Below are 21,660 nucleotides of genomic sequence, written 5' to 3' on the forward strand. Positions count from 1 at the left end.
ACATTTCCCCAGCATTTTGAAAAAGAAGTAATGTGAATAAATACTTATTTTTCGTAAATTATTATTAGTTTTACGTCCTACTAACTACTTTTTCTGATAAGCCGAGGTGCCTGAATGTAGTCCCGCAGGAGTTCTTTTGCGTGCCAGTAAATCTACTGACACGAGGCTGAGGGATTTGAGCACCGTCAGATACCATCGTATTGAGCTAGGCTCGAACCTGCCAAGTTGCTTTGTGTCCGGCTCCTTGGCTGAATGATCAGCGTGCTGGCCTTTGGTTCAGGGGGCCCCGGATTCGACCGAGTTAAGGATTTTTACCGGGTAGTTGACAGTTAATTCCTCTGGATCGGCGACAGGAAAACCTTCTTTATCTACACACAACAGAACATACTACAAACCACCACAGAAACACGTAATAGTAAATACATCACTCCACTTAGGGTTGGCGTCGTCGTCAGGAAGGGCATCCGGTCGTAGAATTAGGCTAAATCCATACAAATGCCAAATCCAGGTAACTGGCAAAATACCAGGATTTATTATTATTATTATTATTATTATTATTATTAAAATTATAGGAGCCTCCGTGGCTCAGACGGCAGTGCGTCGGCCTCTCACCGCAGGATACCGTGGTTCGAATCTCGGTCACACCATGTGAGACTTGTGCTGGACAAAGCGGAGGCGGGACAGGTTTTTCTCCGGGTACTCCGGTTTTCCCTGTCATCTTTGATTCCAGCAACACTCTCCATTCTCATTTCTTAGCATCCATCAGTCATTAATAAATCACTTTGGGAGTGGCGACCCCATCGCACTAACAGCCTACATCTGCTTCATTCATTACATTCCTGCCCCGGTCAATGACTGGAAAACAGGTTGTAGGTTTTCATTTTCATTAAAGTTATATGAATTATTTCTCGATGTTGTTATATTACTTTGTTCAAGGTTTTCTGTTCTATATTTTCATTCCCTGTATGTAGGTCTAAATTTGTTTAATGGCAATGTACTATTGTGATATGTTTTGTAATTAGGGCTACCGTACTGGAAATGCACTAATTTTCTTTCTTTATACAATATGTAAGACGGAGCTCGATAGCTGCAGTCGCTTAAGTGCGGCCAGTATCCAGTATTCGGGTGATAGTGAGTTCGAACCCCACTATCGGCAGCCCTGAAGGTGGTTTTCTGTGGTTTCCCATTTTCACACCAGGCAAATGCTGCGGCTGTACCTTAATTAAGGCCACGGCCGATTCCTTCCCATTCCTAGCCCTTTCCTGTCCCATCGTCGCCATAAGACTTATCTGTGTCGATGCGTCGTAAAGCCAATAGCAAAAAAAAAAAAAGTATGTAGTCTGTACCTTGTATTTTTAATGTTCTTTTAAACAGGCATTATGCATCTTTGAGTGCTTCTCTAATAAAGAAAACTGTGAAACTGTATTTATTCCCGCAGCTTCTGTACTTGCTTCATCACACGTCCACTCGATTTGATCGCTTACAATATGGTGGACGTGGCTTTCAAGTAGATTCAAATATGGCGGTCCAATAGCCACTCTATAGTCCTCTTTCTAGCTCGTTGCTCGCGCCTAGTATTGAAGATGAGGAAAAGTAAAAACAATCGCGCGTCTGGAGCCGCATCGCCCACCCTAGCGCTGAGTTTGAAGTGCGGCTGGAACCGCAAACCTCAAGCCCCACTCTACGGGTTTATTTCGTCCAATGTCATATATAGCAAAATTTTGTATCGCTGCGTCCACAAACCAGCCAGACACTTTCACCCCTTGGGAAGACTATTTGCTTTCTGCCGGCTAACCGACGTCATGAGCAGGACTTGTCCATATCGTAATAATAAACACCAAACGGGAAGTGATACCATAGCAACCGACGTAGCCAACTTAAGCAGCAGGATGTTTACTATACATCATTCGCTCATTTACGTGCCTGACATAATCTACGTTGCGTGCAATCCTATCCCTGATGAAGAGTTCTGCCCATATTCTGCCCTTCCCTTTTTAACACCTGTTAAGGGCACGTGTCCGTAAAGACCACAGTAAATTAGTGAAAAATCATTATTTTTGTCATCATAATTTGGACAGATTTACTTATTCCGGGTAGATAAAAATTATCATGTGTAGTTAATGAACATTTTAGATTGTTATTCGCTTATTAGTTACTGGTTATACTGTATGTCATGGTTATTTTTTATGGCATTTTATTCCTTCCGATGTTTTTTTAGGCTGGAAAGTTCACTCCACCGAGCTCGATAGCTGCAGTAGCTTAAGTGCGGCCAGTATCCAGTATTCGGAAGATAGTGGGTTCGAGCCCCACTGTCGGTAGACCTGAAGATGGTTTTCCGTGGTTTCCTATTTTTTAGCTATGTACTTTACGTCGCACCGACACAGATAGGTCTTATGGCGACGATGGGATGGGGAAGGCCTAGGAATGAGAAGGAAGCGGCCGTGGCCTTCATGAAGGCACAGCCCCAGCATTTTCCTGGTATGAAAATGGGAAACCACGGAAAACCATCTTCAGGGCTGCCGACAGTTTGATTCGAACCCACTATCTCCCGGATGCAAGGTCACAGCTGCGCGACTCTAACCGCACGGCCAACTCGCCCGATGTTTCCCATTTCCACAACAGGCAAATGCTGGGGCTGTACCTTAATTAAGGCCACGGCTGCTTCCTTTCAACTCCTAGCCCTTTCCTGTCCCATCGTCACCGTAAGATGCAAGCTGTCGGAAGGGTAAACTCGGAAACTATTCACGTGACATGAATGATATTTTTTACAGCTATTACCAACAGCATATTTTTGCTACTGGCTTTACGTCGCTGCGACACAGATAGGTCTTAAGGCGACGATGGGATAGGAAAAGCCTAGGAGTTGGAAGGAAGAGGCCGTGGCCTTAATTAAGGCACAGCCCCAGCATTTTCCTGGTGCGAAATTAGGAAACGACAGAAAACCATCTTCAGGGCTGCCGACAGTGGTATTCGAACCCACTATCTTCCGAATGCAAGCTCACAGCCGAGCGCCCCTAACCGCGCGGCCAACTCGCCCGGTCCCACAGCATGTAGATACAAGGTATAATAATTAATTTCGTGTGGCTATTTCTAGCCGAGTGCAGCCCTTGTAAGGCAGACCCTCCGATGAGGGTGGGCGGCATCTGCCATTTGTAGGTAACTGCGTGTTATTGTGGTGGAGGATAGTGTTATGTGTGGTGTGTGAGTTGCAGGGATGTTGAGGACATCACAAACACCCAGCCCCCGGGCCATTGGAATTAACCAATGAAGGTTAAAATCCCCGACCCAGCCGGGAATCGAACCCGGGACCCTCTGAACCGAAGGCCAGTACGCTGACCATTCAGCCAACGAGTCGGACAGATACAAGGTAGACTACAAACATGATATTTGGTCAAATAGTTTTTTCTGTATGAAAATTTCAGGTACTATTATTCAAATCTTCTCAAATTTTGTCGACTATTTTATGACCTATTTTTCATAAATAAAGAGCTACATTCATGATTGTAGTTCAGGATTAAAGTAATTGCACACTCAAAACAGTGTGCCAAATTACAATGGCCTATAATTTATGGTTGCTGATATACTAGATTTAAATATTGGACTGTGTATTGCTATCTTGTAAAAGTGTATTTTTTAGAATACTAATTATACTATCTCTGTAACTACTAATCAGAGACAAACGGAATTCAGCACATTGTTTCAGCGTGCCATTATCTCAAAAATGGAGTATAGTTATGAATAGTTCTTTATTTATGAAAATAAAGGCAATAACATTTGGCAAAATTTATGAAAATGTTAATATTTTAATTTTCTTTGACAAAAACCATTTTACCAAATATCATTAGAACTATTGTAGTTTACGTTGTACCTACATGCTGTGGATAGTAGCTGTGAAAATATCATTCGTGTCACATGAGTAGTTTCCGAGTTTACCCTTCCTACAGCTCGGAGTGAATTTGCAGCCTTGAAGACATCGCAAGGAACAAACTGTCATAAAAAATAACCATGAAGTATAACCAGTAACTAATAAGGTAATAATAACCTAAAATGTTCATGCATTACACATGATAATTTTTGTTCACCTGGAATAAGTACTTCTGTCCAAATTATGATCGTAAATGTAATGATTTTCCACTAATTGAATGTGGTCTTCCCAGGCATGTGCCCTTAAGAACACTTTATATTATCCTATCTCTTTCTCGTTATCTCCCCTTACCCTAATATCATTAACTCCTAACGCATGCACATGTATCCTATTTGCTAACTCAGCCGGTCCTACTTTCTTTCTTCCATAAATCCAATTAATATTGATAGTTCCCCACCGAATTTCATTTCGTTCGTCAGGTTGTTTCCAAGGCGTCCTCGTCTGTCAAATTGAAGCGGGACTCCGTTACTCTCCTATGTATAAAACTCGCTTATACGTTAAAATTGCCTGCTGCCATTTATTGATGGATACAGCACTTTTGTATCCATCTCTTGGCACAGGCCAGAGTAAAGTGTAGCTTCCACCGAAGTCCCAGTCTCATCCATAGCTGTGACAATATGGAAGCTGCTGGGGTATGGGTACTGCTGAGTAATGACATTCAGAGCACGACTAGTGCATCTGAGTGGTATGAAAGGTGTTGCTCATAGGGTCAGTCGTGCTGCAATAGCACTTTCTGACCCAGTGAGGAAAGCAATGGCAAACTACCTCACTCCTCGTCTTGCCTAGTACGCCTCATTTTGGTGCTGCCATTGGTTTTTGCGATTTCCTTATAACCGCATAAGCTTTGGTGGTGCTATTTGAGGATCCAACCAGCCTCTGGGCTGATGACCTAACAGACAGACATACGTTAAAACCTTCTCAGCGTGCTTGTAAGAAAATTCTTTGAAGCAGGATGCTACCATACTTACATAATATAGTCCCAGCGAGAATCACTCCTCTAACGGGTTGCGAAACATCGGTGGATTGAATATTCCTCGCCACCTGAGCACAATGAGATGACTCAGAATATTTCGGAGGTACCCACTCCTATCCCATAGCAACTGGTATGCCGACTCTTAGGACCACATACTGAGCCACTCAGCGGTTGCCCATGGTGAACGACCTAGGGCGTAACTACGTTAATAAATAAATAAATAAATAAATAAATAAATAAATAAATAAATAAATAAATAAATAAATAAATAAATAAATAAATAAATAAATAAATCTATCAGTCGTGTCTATAGGGATAGGTGGATAAAGTGTGAATTTATTCTTTGTTTCCCACCGAGCGAGTTGGCCGTGCGGTGGGTGCGCGCAGCTGTGAGCTTGCAGTCGGGAGATAGTGGGTTCGAACCCCACTGTCGGCAGCCCTGAAGATAGTTTTACGTGGTATCCCATTTCCATACCAGGCAAATGCTGGGGCTGTACCTTAATTAAAGCCACGGCCGCTTCCCTCCCATTCTTATCTCTTTCCTATTCCATCATCACCATAAGTCCGGGTCCATGGCTAAATGGTTAGCGTGCTGGCCTTTGGTCATACGGGTCCCGGGTTCGATTCCCGGCAGGGTCGGGAATTTTAACCACCATTGGTTAATTTCGCTGGCACGGGGGCCGGGTGTATGTGTCGTCTTCATCATAATTTCATCCTCATCACGACGCGCAGGATGCCTACGGGCGTCAAATCAAAAGACCTGCACATGGCGAGCCGAACATGTCCTCGAACACTCCCGGCACTGAAAGCCATTAGCTATTTCATTTCATCGCCATAAGATCTGTGTCGGTGAGACAACTTGTAAGAAAAAAAAAAAGGATCGCAATAATTAAACTATGAAGGCTTTCACGGCCGGTGTCAATATAATAAAAATCTTCCGGGCTATTATACCGTGGTCCACTCCTAAAACGAGAGGAGTGGACCACGGCATAATAGCCCGGAAGATTTTTATTAGATCGCAGTAATGTTATTCTATAGACCCAAATGCATCAAAACATGAACAGCTTTAATAGTGAAGTTAGAATGATAAAAAATTAGCTATTTCTTTCAAAGCCTGCAATTTGAATAGACTGCGTCTGTCTGCAGTGATTGCAGTGGAATTTACTAGCATAAAATCTGCATTAATTGTCAAATGCAAACTGATAATGTAATATTTGATAGTTTGAGGAGAGGTTTTTACTAGTTTTGTTAACATGTTATTCTCCTGAATATCACGGGGACTAAGCGATCACTGAGTCCATGTGCATGTTAGTGTTGTAGTGATAAGCTGTTTCCATATTAAAGGCAAGCAAGGTTTTCCGCGCACCGGGTATAGCACGCAGGGTCAAGAATTTCACTTTTAAATAAAGCATTAGAAAGTCAGTGAGCCCCCGAAGTGTAGCTTTGCTGATTAGGATGCGTCATCCGGTCGCGTCAGACGGAGGACACAAGGACAGTTCAACAGTTGGGTGCACATGTGTGTTGTGCTGTTCGCCTCCCATCGGCTCGCCCCGCCTAACATCGTCTTTTTGTTCCACGATAGCCGCATCCTGACTCCAGCGAGCGGCCAGTCTGTTGCTGGAGCGTCTTCTGCAACTGGGTGAGTAGCCCTACATGTTTAAGCAATTAGCAGATTCTCAGTTTTTGATCTATGGGAGCTCAAAGTCTCACCAGTCGTCGAGTACAAGTTTGTGAAAGAAGACGGTATTTTTAATGATGATTACATATGGGAATTATATGCACGCATAGGTTTAGAACGCATTTGAACAAGGCGCAAGTGTAATCTAGCTGTTCTGCCGGTGAGTTGTAAACATTTTAGGGGTTCTGATCAGGGGCGTAACGAATGTGATACGGGCCCCCTCAAATAAAACGTATGAATAACTTCATCTAAATTTAATTACAGCTGGTAGAAATAATGCAGTCCGCCTCTGTGGTGTAGTGGTTAGGGTGATTAGCTGCCACCCCCGGAGGCCCGGGTTCGATTCCCGGCCCTGACACGAAATTTGAAAAGTGGTACGAGGGCTGAAACGGGGTCCACTCAGCCTCGGTAGGTCAACTGAGTAGAGGTGGGTTCGATTCCCACCTCAGCCATCCTGGAAGTGGTTTTCCGTGGTTTCCCACTTCTCCTCCAAGAAAATGACGGGATGGTAGCTAACTTAAAGCCACGGCCGTTTCCTTCCCTCTTCCTAGTCTATCCCTTCCAATCTTCTCATCCCCCACCAAGGCCCCTGTTTAGCATAGCAGGTGAGGCCGTCTGGACGAGGTACTGGTCATTCTCCCCAGTTGTATCCCCGACCCAACTTCTTACGCTCCAGGACACTGCCTTTGAGGCGGTAGAAGTGGGATCCCTCGCTGAGTCCGAGGGAAAAACCAACCCTGGATGGTTAAGAGATTAAGAAGAAGTAGAAGAAGAAGAAAAAATAATGCAGTATAGGCCTATTGTCAAGTTATGTGAACAAATATATTATTCTTTATTGTAAGAATTTTATTAAATAATGTTCCATAGATTTCAATCGACTACCTCCGTGGTTTAATGGTTAAGCTGCTGAACTGCCAACGATAATAATAATTAATAATTTCGTGTAGCTATTTCTAGCCGAGTGCAGCTCTTGTAAGGCAGACCCTCCGATGAGGGTTGACGGCATCTACCATGTGTAGGTAACTGCGTGTTATTGTGGTGGAGGATAGTGTTATGTGTGAGTTGCAAGGATGTTGGGGACAGCACAAACACCCAGTCCCCGAGCCAAGGGAATTAACTATTTAAGGTTAAAATCTCCGACCGGCCGGGAATCGAACTCGGGGCCCTCTGAACCGGAGATCACTGCGCTGACCATTCAACCAAGCAGCCGGACTACTGTCAACCACGAGCCACATAGTTGTTCGTAGTTAATTTTAATTGATTCCATTTCTCAGTAACTACAGAACTACACTCTGTAACCTTTACCGATTTCTCGGTTACCGGTATAGTAACTTATTCGATTAAAAAACAGAAAAATATAACTTACGTACAAAATTAAATAAAAAACTATTCAAGTAAAGTTTGAAAATATCAAACCACACAACTGTTAAGCTTATTATTAACTTAACGCAAAGACGGCTCGTTCGAAACTGAGTCTACTGATTGTAACTACACCAACTTCTAATTGGTTGTCGAACTGTTGTCGAATAAATGTGTGACAACATTTTAAAATGTTCTGCATAATTTGGGCATAATACGGCCTCAGGTGCACTACACAGTAAGAAAGTAGCATTTTGTAATTAAAATATGATACTTTGGTATGAATTTTCATTGCTGTAATTATTTTAAAATAATTTAGTGCGGTGTTGCGAAAGATGGCAACGGCAAATATTTGTTTATAGCTGTGCTGCCTTGTACTCAACAACATAAACTGCTGCTAGACGCAATCAAGTGACAAATTGTAAAAAAACAACGAACTATTCCGACTGATTCTACAAAATCGTCATTATCAATTCCGTGCAGAGTGATATTAGGGTAGATATATATTATTTTTTCGCGAAGATACTGCGGAGCCCATTTAAGGCCAGGGCCCGCCTGCATTGCAGGCCCTAAGGTTACGCAACTGGTTCTGATAATTCAGATCGCTAATATTTATGCAAAGCTCACTGCAGGACCGTCTTGCGTGTATATGACACGTGCGCCTTGGTTAAATACGTTTGCGTTCTAACTTATTCGTGCCTATAGTTACCATCTCTAATGATGATACTATTTATTATTCTGAAGCATTGGCGGCTGTTCGCCAGCGAACTGTGAGGGCTGCAAACCTGGCTTGCAGAAAATAGTGTCGTAAATTGCATCTATTGGCACTGTCAGTCTGTTAGATTATAAGCCCAGATGTTGATTTTATCCCCAAATAGCATTATCAGACAGTAGCGGCGATTAGGGAGGGTGAGAGGGGGGCATTTGTGGAGAAAAAATGACATTTCTATTCCATTTTAGCCGGCTGAAACTAGGAGTTATAGGAATTATTAAAAATAAAAGCAATTTGTATAAGCCCTGTTGTCTATCAGCTAATTCTTTCCTTTATTTTCATTAATTATTAATAAAATTATTAGCGATGAAACGCACAAATGTCTTTCGTCGCGGCTAATCGATGTGTATAGCGCCACAGCAAGGAGTGGAGTGCGTGTGCTGTGAGGAAAGTCATGGACACTCGTCCGTCTGGCAGTCTCTTTACTGTCTGTTAGTTTCTTAGTGTACAGTCAAATACTAAATGATTTTTAATTTTATAACCAAGCCGTATTTTTATTTAATTGTAATACATATGTAATATTGTTCCTTTGGTGAAACTTTTTTTTGCTATGTGCTTTACGTCGCACCGACACAGATAGGTCTTATAGCAACGAAGTGATAGGGAAGGCCTAGGAGTGGGAAGGAAGCTATTTTTTTTCTAGTTGCTTTATGTCGCACCGACACAGATAGGTCTTATGGCGACGATGGGACAGGGAAGGGCTAGGAGTGGGAAGGAAGCGGCCGTGGCCTTAATGAAGGTACAGCCCCAGCATTTGCCTGGTGTGAAAATGGGAAACCACGGAAAACCATTTTCAGGGCTGCCGACAGTGGGGTTCGAACCTACTATCTCCCGAATACTGGATACTGGCCGCACTTAAGCGACTGCAGCTATCGAGCTCGGTGGGAAGGAAGCGGCCGTGGCCTTAATTAAGGTACAGCCCCAGCATTTGACTGGTGTGAAAATGGGAAACCACGGAAAATCATCTTCAAGATGAAACTTTTATTGTATAGTGAAAATGAAAACCTACAACCGGTTTTCCAGTCAGTGACCGGGTCAGGAATGGAATGAATGAAACCCCCATCTTGCGGCGAGGATAGGAATTGTGCCGACTGCCGAGGCCTGTCGCACTCCTCTGGGGCAATGATGAATGACTAACTGATGAAACGAAATGCTATTGGAGAGTGTTACTGGAATGAAAGATGACAGGGAAAACCGGAATAACCGGAGAAAAACCTGTCCCGCCTCCGCTTTGTCCAGCACAAATCTCACATGGAGTGACTGGGATTTGAACCACGGAATCCAGCGGTGTATTGTATAGTATTGAATCAAAATCTCAAAAATCTATTATTACTGCACTTAAGTTGGCGAGCTGTCAAGCTTTACCTCTCTGTCGAAATTCGCTAAGAGAGCATAAAAAATCTAGCATTTGGTAGCTTTCTTTATTTTCATTTTTCATGTACATAACCCCCGCCGTTATATCCCACAAACCAGGTTCTTTTACTTTTCTGTGCATATTTTGCCCCCTTACTTCTAATTCCCAATCGCCGCTACTGTTATCAGAGGGTATGTATTGCGTATTTAAAATACGATTGCACTCGGCTTTGCGAGTCCGATGCTTTGTCGTACGGCTCTGTCCCCAAGTACCGCAGAGCGCTAGAACTATGCCTGCTCATTTAACCAATCGATCAATCTTTGGTATGCAGTGATTCCTTCCACTCTAACGTTCTTTTATCGTCACGATCAGAAATTCGTCAGCCCTGAACGATCAGCACACATTCCATTCTGAATTCGCACCATCGATTTTGCATTTGAAGCGCTCGAACTTTTCTTCGCGAAAATTCATCTTTTCCTATCGGTAATGAGGGATTCATGTGATCATTGTACTCGGTCCACTGACGCGAAGGCTCCTCGCCCTGTTGTTCTCTGCCTACTGTAATAAACAATCACTAACGCCATTTCTTCCAAGTGCAATCATATTTTGAATGAGTAAAGAGAGTAAGTAAATGTAAGTTCTTAGCAGATTAACATCCTAAACAAATGCGTGCAACCTGCCAGCCTCATTTGGACCGGCCGCCTCTGGACTTACGAGAAGCCGGAGTCAGCAACTTTACTCACAAAAGCGGTGTCCTTCTTCGCAATCTTAAACTCAGGAGGCAAATGAATGCCCTGATATGCCCCCTACAGTAGTGCAAAACGAATTAACATTAAATGTAATAATAAAACACGTGACATGCCCTTATAGACTAATAATTATTTTTGGTATTAGGAAACATCGTAATGCTGGAATTCATATCCAAAAAAAGATCGTTCATTAATATGCCACTAATTGTACTGTTACAAGACTCGAGAATTTAATAACTGTCCGCCTCTGTGTTGTAGTGGTTAGTGTGATTAGCAACCACCTCCGGAGGCCCAGGTTCGATTCCTGGCTCTGCCACGAAATTTGAAAATTGGTAGGCCTACAAGGGCTGGAACGTGGTTCGCTCAGCCTCGGAAGGTTAATTGACTAGAGGGGGTTCGATTCCCACCTCAGCCATCGTCGAAGCAGATTTCCGTGGTTTCCCTCTTCCCCTCCAGGCAAATGCCGGTATGGTACCTAACTGAAGGCCACGGCCGCTTCCTTCCCTCTTCCTTGTCTATCCCATCCTCCCACAAGGCTCCTGGGTAGCATAGCTGGTGAGGCCGCCTGGACAAAGTACTAGTCCTCCTCCCCAGTTGTATCCCCTAGCGTTTTCATGAATGATTGCAAAGAAGTTGGAAATTTCCGTTCGCTTGTTGTGATTTAACTTATATTCTTTGACCACGTGAGTGTTGTTCTTTGTTCACGTAGTTGGTGTTCCTTGAATGTTTTGGCCATTTAAGATTATGACATATTTTAACGAAGTGTTCGAGTTTGTGGGATATAACGGCGGGGGGTATGTACATGAAAAATGAAAATAAAGAAAGATACCAAATGCTACATTTTTTATGCTCTCTTAGCGAATTTCGACAGAGAGGTAAAGCTTGACAGCTCGCCAACTTAAGTGCAGTAATAATAGATTTTTGAGATTTTGATTCAATACTATACAATACACCGCTGGATTCCGTGGTTCAAATCCCAGTCACTCCATGTGAGATTTGTGCTGGACAAAACGGAGGCGGGATGGTGGATTCCTAGACATCGCAATGAACACATCTCTCCTCTGAGACGCACTCCAAGTAAGATTTCATTCATTCCCATGTACTTATAACGTTATAAACATGTTGTCGACAAGGCTGGAGTAATACCCAGTGACGTAATTAGGGCCGAGTGTCTGTTTACTTCCTTTTTGGTAGAGCACAGTGTGCCCTTAAGTGCGACTGATCATGCTGGTGCTTTATTTAAGAATACGTTTCCCACATCAGAAGTTGCAAAGAAATATAGCTGAGGTAGCACGAAAACGACATGCGTTGTAAAAAAAATGGCAAAAAGTTCATCATCTGAAGTTGTTAAGTGCCTTCAGAACGGACCATTTTCTTTGGCAACGGATGGAAGCAGTGATACGAATGCCAAGTTGTATCCTATTGTTGTTACATTCTACGATATTCCGCGGGAAATAGTAGTGAGCACTGTGCTATCCATACCAGCGTTAGAGGGGGCCTCAACAGGGCGAAACATAGGTAACCTGATGTTATCACAGCTGAATTTTCATAATATACCAATTGAAAACTGTGTGGCTTTCTGCTCCGACAACGCTCTTGTTATGATGGGACACAAGAATGGGGTTTCAACAGTTCTGAAGGAAGTTCAACCAGGTATTACCGTCATAGGTTGCATTTGCCACCTCATTAATCTAGCAGCTGAAAAAGGTGTTGGAAGATTACCAGTTGAAGTGGATGAGGTCCTTGTTGATACATTTTATTTCTTAAAGAAGAGAGTCAAAAGGAAAGAACGCCTTCGCAAATTTCATCACTTGCTCAATAAAAAGCAAAGAAAATTCTGAAGCATGTATGTACTAGGTGGTTTTCTTTAGGCAGATGATTGGACAGACTACTGGACCAGTGGGATCCGCTTCTTTCTTTCTTCAAGGAGAAAGTAATATTATGTGTCCAAAACATGTGAAAGAAAATTGAAAAAGGTTGAAAATAAATTTTTAGAAAAGTTAAGCTTGACATCTTTCATAATACCTAGAGTAGAACAAAGAGTGTCAGAAGAAGATAATTCTTGATTCTGCTACTACACATGCCCCTAAAAGAATAGCATATTCTTCCAAATGTGACAAACCCATCCTAAAAAGAAAGAATTCTGCTACAACGCGTGAGGAAAAATTGTTTATGTTCCAATCCTCAAACTTGAACAAAGCCTTTTGCACTTTCCTTCCTATGACTATTCCTGTATTTGACAAATTCAATGTTACCCTTCAAACTTCTTCCCCAAAAGTTCACATTTTATTAGATATATTTTTTTTTTTTGCTATTTGCTTTACGTCGCATCGACACAGATAAGTCTTATGGCGGCGATGGGACAGGAAAGGGCTAGGAGTGGGAAGGAAGCGGACGTGGCCTTAATTAAGGTACAACCCCACCATTTGCCTAGTGTGAAAATGGGAAACCACGGAAAGCCATTTTCAGGGCTGCCGACAGTGGGGTTCGAACCTACTATCTCCCGAATACTGGATACTGGCCGCACTTAAACGACTGCAGCTATCGAGCTCGGTATTAGAATTTCTAATGGATTTGCTAAAGCAGTTCTTCATCAAGATTGTTAAGCCCAAATTTGTCAAAAGCTCTTCATTGCTTGAAGTTGAGTACAGCTTGATTCAAAATCAAAGAAGTGATGATGAGTTAATTATTGGCATTCAAACTTCCAAGATAGAGAATGATCTCCAGGATACAGATAAATCCGATACAGATAAATCCTTATTCTTTTCATCAGTGAGAAACTACTTTTGTACTGCCTGTGACTACATCATCAACAAGTTTCCACTCAAGGATGATGTGTTAAAGCATGCTCAAGTTGCTAAGTTTTAGGAGAGCGTGATTCACTGACAGTCGCGCAATCTCCCCAAATAGCTGGGACTGCCAGTAAAAACACAGTCAAAGTGTGGAAGCGCACATCATATAGAATGCACAACAAGAAAATGAACACAAGAACTTACCAAAAACAATGCAGGTGATAACAAACCCGTGGAACTTGGTCACTGTATAGAAATCTAAAGGAGGACAGGAATGAAGACCCGTTTCCCACAAATATTGTACAGCGTACGGTTGGTAGACAGAAAGGAAGGGAAGGAAGGGGAGAAGTTGTCGAGATGTGCTAATGTTTTAAGGAAAAGAAACTGAGGGCCAAAGATTCAAATCCCAGGGAGAGCTCGGGAGAGGTATCGGTAAGTATTTGGTATGAATCATTGCGGGTAGATCAGCACATGGAAGATGAGGAGCAGGGCGGTGTTACAGAGGAGGGGAAACTTAAGAGGAAAGGGAAAGGTAGCAAAGGGGAACGTAGAAAAGACGACAGAAAGAGAGGAGTGGAACAGGGTCCTGTAAGAGAAAAGGAGAAAGAAGTAGTTATTGTAGCCGTCAGAGTTGATAATCATTCATCATCATTCACCACTGATCTGCATTTAGGGCTGTCCTCCAGGTGTTAAGATTTCCTATCAGTTGTTTAGCTCGACTTTTCTTTAATAATTTCAAAGAAATTGGAAATATATCGAACATTTCTCGCGGTAAATTATTCCAGTCTCTAACTCCTCTTCCCACAAACCAATTTTTGCCCCAATTTCTCCTCTTCAATCCCACTGTTATTTTCACATCTTACTTCAAAAACACCACTCAACCTCATTCGTCTACTTAGGTCATTCCACGCAATCTCTCCACTGACAGCTCGGAACACAGGGCCTATTGCTTAATCGAGCAGCACGTCTTCTTTCCCCCAAGTCTTCCCAGACCAACGTTTAGAACATTTTCGTAACAATATTCCTTTGACGGACAACCATAACAAATCCCGCTGCTTTCTTTTCGATTCTTCCATTTCTCGAATCAAGTAATCAAGTAATCTGGGCGAAGATCCTATACACTGGATCCATAGTCTAATTCTGGTCTTACCAGATACTTATATGACCTCTCCTTTACATCCTTATGCTATAACCCATAAATATCCTCATAACTGTATGAAGAGATCCGTAACCTTTATTTACACTGACTGACAGAGCAAATGCAACACCAAGAAGGAGTGGTCAGAACTTTATGCCAATTGCAGGGTAGACTGACGTCACTGAGGTATGCTCATGATGTGAAATGCGCCGCTGTGCTGCTCACGTAGAGAACGATAAATGGGACACGGCGTTGGCAAATGGCCCACTTCGTACCGTGATTTCTCAGCCGACAGTCATTGTAGAACGTGTTGTCGTGTGCCACAGGACACGTGTATACCTAAGAATGCCAGGCCGCCGTCAACGGAGGCATTTCCAGCAGACAGACGACTTTACGAGGGGTATGGTGATCGGGTTGAGAAGGGCAGGTTGGTCGCTTCGTCAAATCGCAGCCGATACCCATAGGGATGTGTCCACGGTGCAGCGCCTGTGGCGAAGATGGTTGGCGCAGGGACATGTGGCACGTGCGAGGGGTCCAGGCGCAGCCCGAGTGACGTCAGCACGCGAGGATCGGCGCATCCGCCACCAAGCGGTGGCAGCCCCGCACGCCACGTCAACCGCCATTCTTCAGCATGTGCAAGACACCCTGGCTGTTCCAATATCGACCAGAACAATTTCCCGTCGATTGGTTGAAGGAGGCCTGCACTCCCGGCGTCTGCTCAGAAGACTACCATTGACTCCACAGCATAGACGTGCACGCCTGGCATGGTGCCGGGCTAGAGCGACTTGGATGAGGGAATGGCGGAACGTCGTGTTCTCCGATGAGTCACGCTTCTGTTCTGTCAGTGATAGTCACCGCAGACGAGTGTGGCGTCGGCGTGGAGAAAGGTCAAATCCGGCAGTAACTGTGGAGCGCCCTACCGCTAGACAACGCGGCATCATGGTTTGGGGCGCTATTGCGTATGATTCCACGTCACCTCTAGTGCGTATTCAAGGCACGTTAAATGCCCACCGCTACGTGCAGCATGTGCTGCGGCCGGTGGCACTCCCGTACCTTCAGGGGCTGCCCAATGCTCTGTTTCAGCAGGATAATGCCCGCCCACACACTGCTCGCATCTCCCAACAGGCTCTACGAGGTGTACAGATGCTTCCGTGGCCAGCGTACTCTTCGGATCTCTCACCAATCGAACACGTGTGGGATCTCATTGGACGCCGTTTGCAAACTCTGCCCCAGCCTCGTACGGACGACCAACTGTGGCAAATGGTTGACAGAGAATGGAGAACCATCCCTCAGGACACCATCCGCCCTCTTATTGACTCTGTACCTCGACGTGTTTCTGCGTGCATCGCCGCTCGCGGTGGTCCTACATCCTACTGAGTCGATGCCGTGCGCATTGTGTAACCTGCATATCGGTTTGAAATAAACATCAATTATTCGTCCGTGCCGTCTCTGTTTTTTCCCCAACTTTCATCCCTTTCGAACCACTCCTTCTTGGTGTTGCATTTGCTCTGTCAGTCAGTGTACAACCCCGTTTAGACCTTTGTGGTTAACCCAATGAATAGGTTTCCTTATGTTAACGCCTACCTACTTACAGTGATCTCCATGATGTACTTTCACCCCACCATCGCGATAATTAAAATTGGCAGGACGTTTTCTCGTGGTGAAATACACAACCTTGTTTTTCATCCCCTTTATCATTGTACAAATGCCTGCTCTCCATCTCACAACATTGCCTTTGCAGTCGCTATCAATCCTGTAACTTATTAATTATTCTTTACAGTATACCATCATCCGCAAAAGGACTTATCAGGGTTCCAGTTTTTTACTCGTATCATTTATATACACCAGGCGACGCCGAGCGCCGTACTTTTTACTGAAAAATGTCCCGCATGCAGTAGTTATGCATGGGATGCGTAATCACTTGTTTTCGAAGCGGTAACAACGTGTTCGGATGTTGTGAAACAATGTAATTCTTTTTTTGATGATAATAATAAATAAAATCATGAATAAAAATATATAAATAAAATTACTCAAAAACTTAATAAAATTAATAAGCATAATTAACCGAAATGTCCGTAGTATGGGCGCTAGAGTTCACCAGAATGGATCCCTCGAATTTAGATAAGAGCATGATAAACTGTATATCCCAGGGCGTGTACATAATGCTGCGTACTGGTACATCTGCTGCAGGCCTTACCTAACCTCCTGAAAACGACTAATTAGGTAGGAACTGCACCTAGGTTCATCAATAACACTGATTCTAAAATAGCTAACTATATTCTTAACAAATTCCGTGCATGAGCACCTTATCAACATACAACATTGTACATATAATACACACATAAAATATTGCTGGAAGACTCCATATTTACAACAACAACAACAACAAAAATAATGAAAATCGTGGGAAAACGAAAGTGAGAACTAAGCTACCATTTGTAGATGGTCCGATGAACAATGTACATGTATGAAGACAAATACCCTTCACTGTCTCTATATCAATTCGACTTACCGATTCTCATAATCGGCAGTTATCACATCACACAGATACTGTACCTTGTACAACTGTGTTCACATATTTTAACACTTGTTGTAAAGATATATACACACGTCTGTCGATCCTCAACATAAATTATGGAAAGTCTGGGATAGCTTTCACCAACATATAATGCTAGGCCGCCACAAGTGCTACCATACTTAATGCGCAAGCACTCTCCACAATCACCCACTTTCCACGAACATAACAAGACTACGCTCCACGAACGTTTGAAGTCCAGTCCATTGCTGCCGTGTCACTCCAGTACCGTGTATCAGCACTACTTCCTCCCCGTAGTTGTAGTTCAGTTGTAGTTCTCTTCCTTCTCGTTCCTTTACAATCACCTCTACAATCACCCTTACAATGTTCCTGGTTGCCGCCGTATGATCAACCTTTATAGACATCAACATCCCCCTCCTCTCAGATCATACGTCTGGATTGGTGCTTGCCCACCAATCATGAGTAATCTCAAGTCAAGACCAAGCCCTGAACTACTTCTTCCTCCCAAGACAATAACAAACTCTGGGGTATATTCCATGAGTCACCAAATTTTCCTAATACAACAACAAGCTCATCTCATCAGGCTGGGATATATACATGACTCATGAATTTCCCGACACATGTACATCACAACAAACACTGGGGTAGCCATATGACTCATTCAAATTACCAGAGTTATTAAAGCAATGTTTTCCCACTCGTGCAAAACAAATTACTCATACCTACATATGTGGATATCTTCCAGCTTACCAATATAAATGGCAAAATATATACAAATGAAATACTGATAATAATAATAATAATAATAATAATAATAATAATAATAATAATAATAATAATAATAATAATAATAATAATAAATCGAATACTTACAATAATATCTCTAACTTCTACATATAATTCGGGGGTGTGATATATGTACTATCACAACAAATAGCTGTCAGTTTACTGCGCACGTTCTATAACAGGGTGCATTTGTAAATACGCCAAAGATGGAGAAAAGTAAATTCAATAAATTAATTTATACACGTACAGACATTCCACTCTATAAAAGAGTTGTTTGTGTGAAACAAAAATTAATATATATTGTACCGGGCGGTACACCTCTACTCTGTTTATTTAAAAGTTGCGCCAGTTGAAACTCCTCTTCTGGAGGAAGGTTGAACTTTATCTATTCTATTGATTCTCTACTTTCTCAGAAGATGTCACCACGTGGAAAAGTTTGAGTTTTTGAACTGTGTCACTTTTGATGTGTTTTTGTTTCGCTTGAAGTAAGAAGTGTGAACTTTCTCTTCTAGAGGACACTACTGAAGATCAACAATAGTGCGACCTAGTGCGGAGTTAAAGAACTATTTTGTTGGAGAAATTTTTATTTCAAGAGTTTGTTCTTTGTTAAATTTCCTTCTGTCATTGTTTAAGTTGGCTGTATACCCCTCTTTTTCCCCTTAGTTTGGATCTAGCCAATCCCGAATTTCTTTAATTAATTTTCCACCAATAATGTGTTTCTTTTTCCTCTATGTAGGGGTTTCTTTTCCCGAACCAATAAAGATTTTGTGGGAGGGTGTTTTCTTTCCCCTAACGCCTAGAATCTTCCGCGAGAGGATATAAACTGCTGATTTTGGGGTCTCCGGGCCACTTCTGTTCCATCTTTCAGTGTATTAAGTACATAGCAGGAGGCGGGAAGCGCCTCTTTCTTCTTCAGCCGTTCAACACCAGGTAATGGCCTATTAATAACTTCTTTTCTTGCTAGGTCGGCAGTTTAACTCTCGCGGCGGGTTCGAAGCGTTTTCCATCATGTAACCTTTTCCTAAAATGTAACTACTCTTTTCTTCTATTCTCTTGTAAAGCTATATTATGGGATAGAGAGTGCTAACCCTCTCGAGTTCCCACTTACATCGTCTTGAGGTGAACTTATTTTTTCTCAACCAATTCTCCCGTAATGTAATGTAAATTGCCATTAAGTCACCTCTGTAGTATGGGATTAGCCCTCGTATTAACGGCCTAGTGCCAAGTAGGTCTTAAGCAAAGTGTATTAGGAGTGCAAGTTCGCCTCCTCTCAAGTTGTATTTTAGAGGTCATGTATTAATCTTTTCTCACCTAATAGACCTCAGTAGGTTGGGTATTTTACCCCTGTGTATATGTCCTTTGAGGACAACTTGAAAGTTGAGTTTGGTGTGGCCTGGGAGAGGCTTAACTTTAAGAGCGATTGGCTCTTTTCTAAAACTGAGAGTTGTATGCCTTGAGGAGGCTTTGCTGTGTAATTTGGAGCAAGGGCTCCAGGGTTTGATTGGGGCCTTCTGCCCCTTTGTTGAAATTGGTATATCGTAAAGTTGAGCTAGTTGCTCAAGAATTGTGTTTTCAGGGCTCGAAGCCCAAATTCTTTAATCCCTGTAATTGTACATTTCAAGTTGTATTTCGGCTACTAAGTACCTGTTCTATTTGTTGTTACCTAATTTTGAAAAGAAAATATAATCTTGTTAAATTTTAAAATTTAATTTCTCTTTAGTAGCTTGAGACCTATTCACCACCCAGCACCTTCTTTCATGCTTAACTACCACAAAAACAACGGTAACAAGTGGTAGCAGAGCGTGGTTGAATGGGTCTCAATTTAGCCCCTTTTGACGGCTAAACATTGCTTTGATCCGAACTCTAACAATTTTCTCAGTTGCTGGAATTTTTTGAGTTTTTCAAAATTGTTCTGTCATCATGCCCGGCCCTCGCGATGTTCTCCTCCTTAACTACTTGCGCAAAGAGGAGTTGATATATGAGTTAACTATCAGAAACGTTCAATCTGGAGGCACGGTTGCAATAGACACTAACAAGCTTAGAGAGTCCCTTGATTTGCCCATTTCCATCCCCAATTTGGGAGAGAAAGAAATTGATGACTCTCTTTCCACGATTGTCGAGAATATTACTGGGCTAGCATCGGTAGTCAGCTTTTTTGATGAAAACGACCCATCTCCTAATCAAATTAAGCGTGTGCAAGGCAGGCTGTATCACTTTGCAAATAGAGTTAATGATCTGTTGTCTCTAAAGGTGAATGACGTTCAGAGGAAGCAAGCTAATACGCTCCTTGAAACTATTTCTGAATTGTCTAATAAGGTCACTCAATTGCTAACCGGTGAAGCTCCTCCCAAAACTGATCAACCCGCCACTGTGAATGTAGGTAACGAGGAAGAGCCTCCTCAGGGAGAAGTCAATAGGATAACCGTTGCTGCTCAAACTATCTCTGCCCCATCGAACAACGAATCTGAACGCCGTGCGTCATTGAGTAACATCCGCTCTGAATTAACTTCTTTGCCATTGAAACCTTTAACGACTATGTCACCTGGGTTCAGCAGCTTGCCTCATCCATTGGCAATGTTGCTTAGAGGTATCTCTAAGTTTTCCGTCAACACCACCAGTGACGTAATTTCATTTTTAAGATTTCTAGTGGAATTTCAGGATCATGCCCTTGTGTTTTCTCTTTCCCCATGTCAAATTTTGCAAATTATCTATCCTTATGCTATTGGTGTCCTATCTGACAAAATAGTTAGAGCCATCGCCGAGCAATCTTCTATTGAGGATTTCCATGCCCATTTGCTAGCTAACTTCATCCCGGCTAGGGCCAGGTCCTCCCTTATTCAGAAATACTATTATCGGGTACAGCGCTTGGATGAAAACCTGGCAGACTTCATCCAAGATATTAAGTTTTATACTAGGGTGTTTGCTCTCCACTTCCCTGAGGATCAGATAGTGCAAGCTATTGTCGAAGGGATTTCACCACCCTACAGGTCATATTTGTGTTTCGCGGCGTGCCCGCAAACCTTCTCTGAACTGGAAGCATTAGCCGTCTCTGCGGAAGGAGTTAGGTATGCCGATTCCTTGCGTGTGGCGAAAGAACCCCCGCCTTCCTTTAGTAACACTCGGCCTCCACCTCGCCGACCAGTTAATCCCCGTAAATGTTATGCTTGTGGGTCGCCTGACCATCTGCGGAATAAGTGTCCTCTGATCAAGTCAAGTGGGACAAGGAATGGAGCAGAGTCATCACAAGGCTGTTTTAAGTGTGGGGCCTTCTCACATATCGCCAAGAATTGCCCAAACTCAAATAGCACCCCCTCCTGCTCAACTTTGGGTGCAAATTCCAGCTATGCCAATAATAAAAAGTGACTAGTGGCGTCGGCTGAGCCGACTAATCCATATTCCCGAGACTCAGCCCCTAGTAAACAGGTTGTAAATGCAGATTACGACCAGCCTTCAAATTCATCTTTTGAATGCCCTAAAGAGTGTCTTAGGATTGCGGCGGATACCCCCGCACCTGTTCCTTTTCTTAAGATTGAGTTAAATAACGAGCCTATAACAGCTCTCTTAGATTCAGGCAGTGTTTGTTCCATTATTTCGGCTG

The 21,660-nt window shown here is 42.9% G+C and overlaps 1 protein-coding gene across 2 annotated transcripts in view; it reads left to right on the plus strand.

The window, feature by feature from the left end:
- Positions 1 to 6,478: 6,478 nt before the first annotated feature.
- Positions 6,479 to 21,660, plus strand: part of LOC136862723 (uncharacterized) — a 123,724-nt gene continuing 108,542 nt past the window's right edge. Inside the window, exon 1 of one of the 2 annotated variants that reach the window (XM_068226500.1) lies at positions 6,479 to 6,537. The gene's annotated coding sequence lies outside the window, so the exon portion shown is untranslated. The remainder of the gene's footprint in view (positions 6,538 to 21,660) is intronic. The other variant, XM_067138945.2, reaches the window with a different exon arrangement.

Source organism: Anabrus simplex, chromosome 2, assembly GCF_040414725.1.
Source record: "Anabrus simplex isolate iqAnaSimp1 chromosome 2, ASM4041472v1, whole genome shotgun sequence".
Taxonomy (NCBI): domain Eukaryota; kingdom Metazoa; phylum Arthropoda; class Insecta; order Orthoptera; family Tettigoniidae; genus Anabrus; species Anabrus simplex.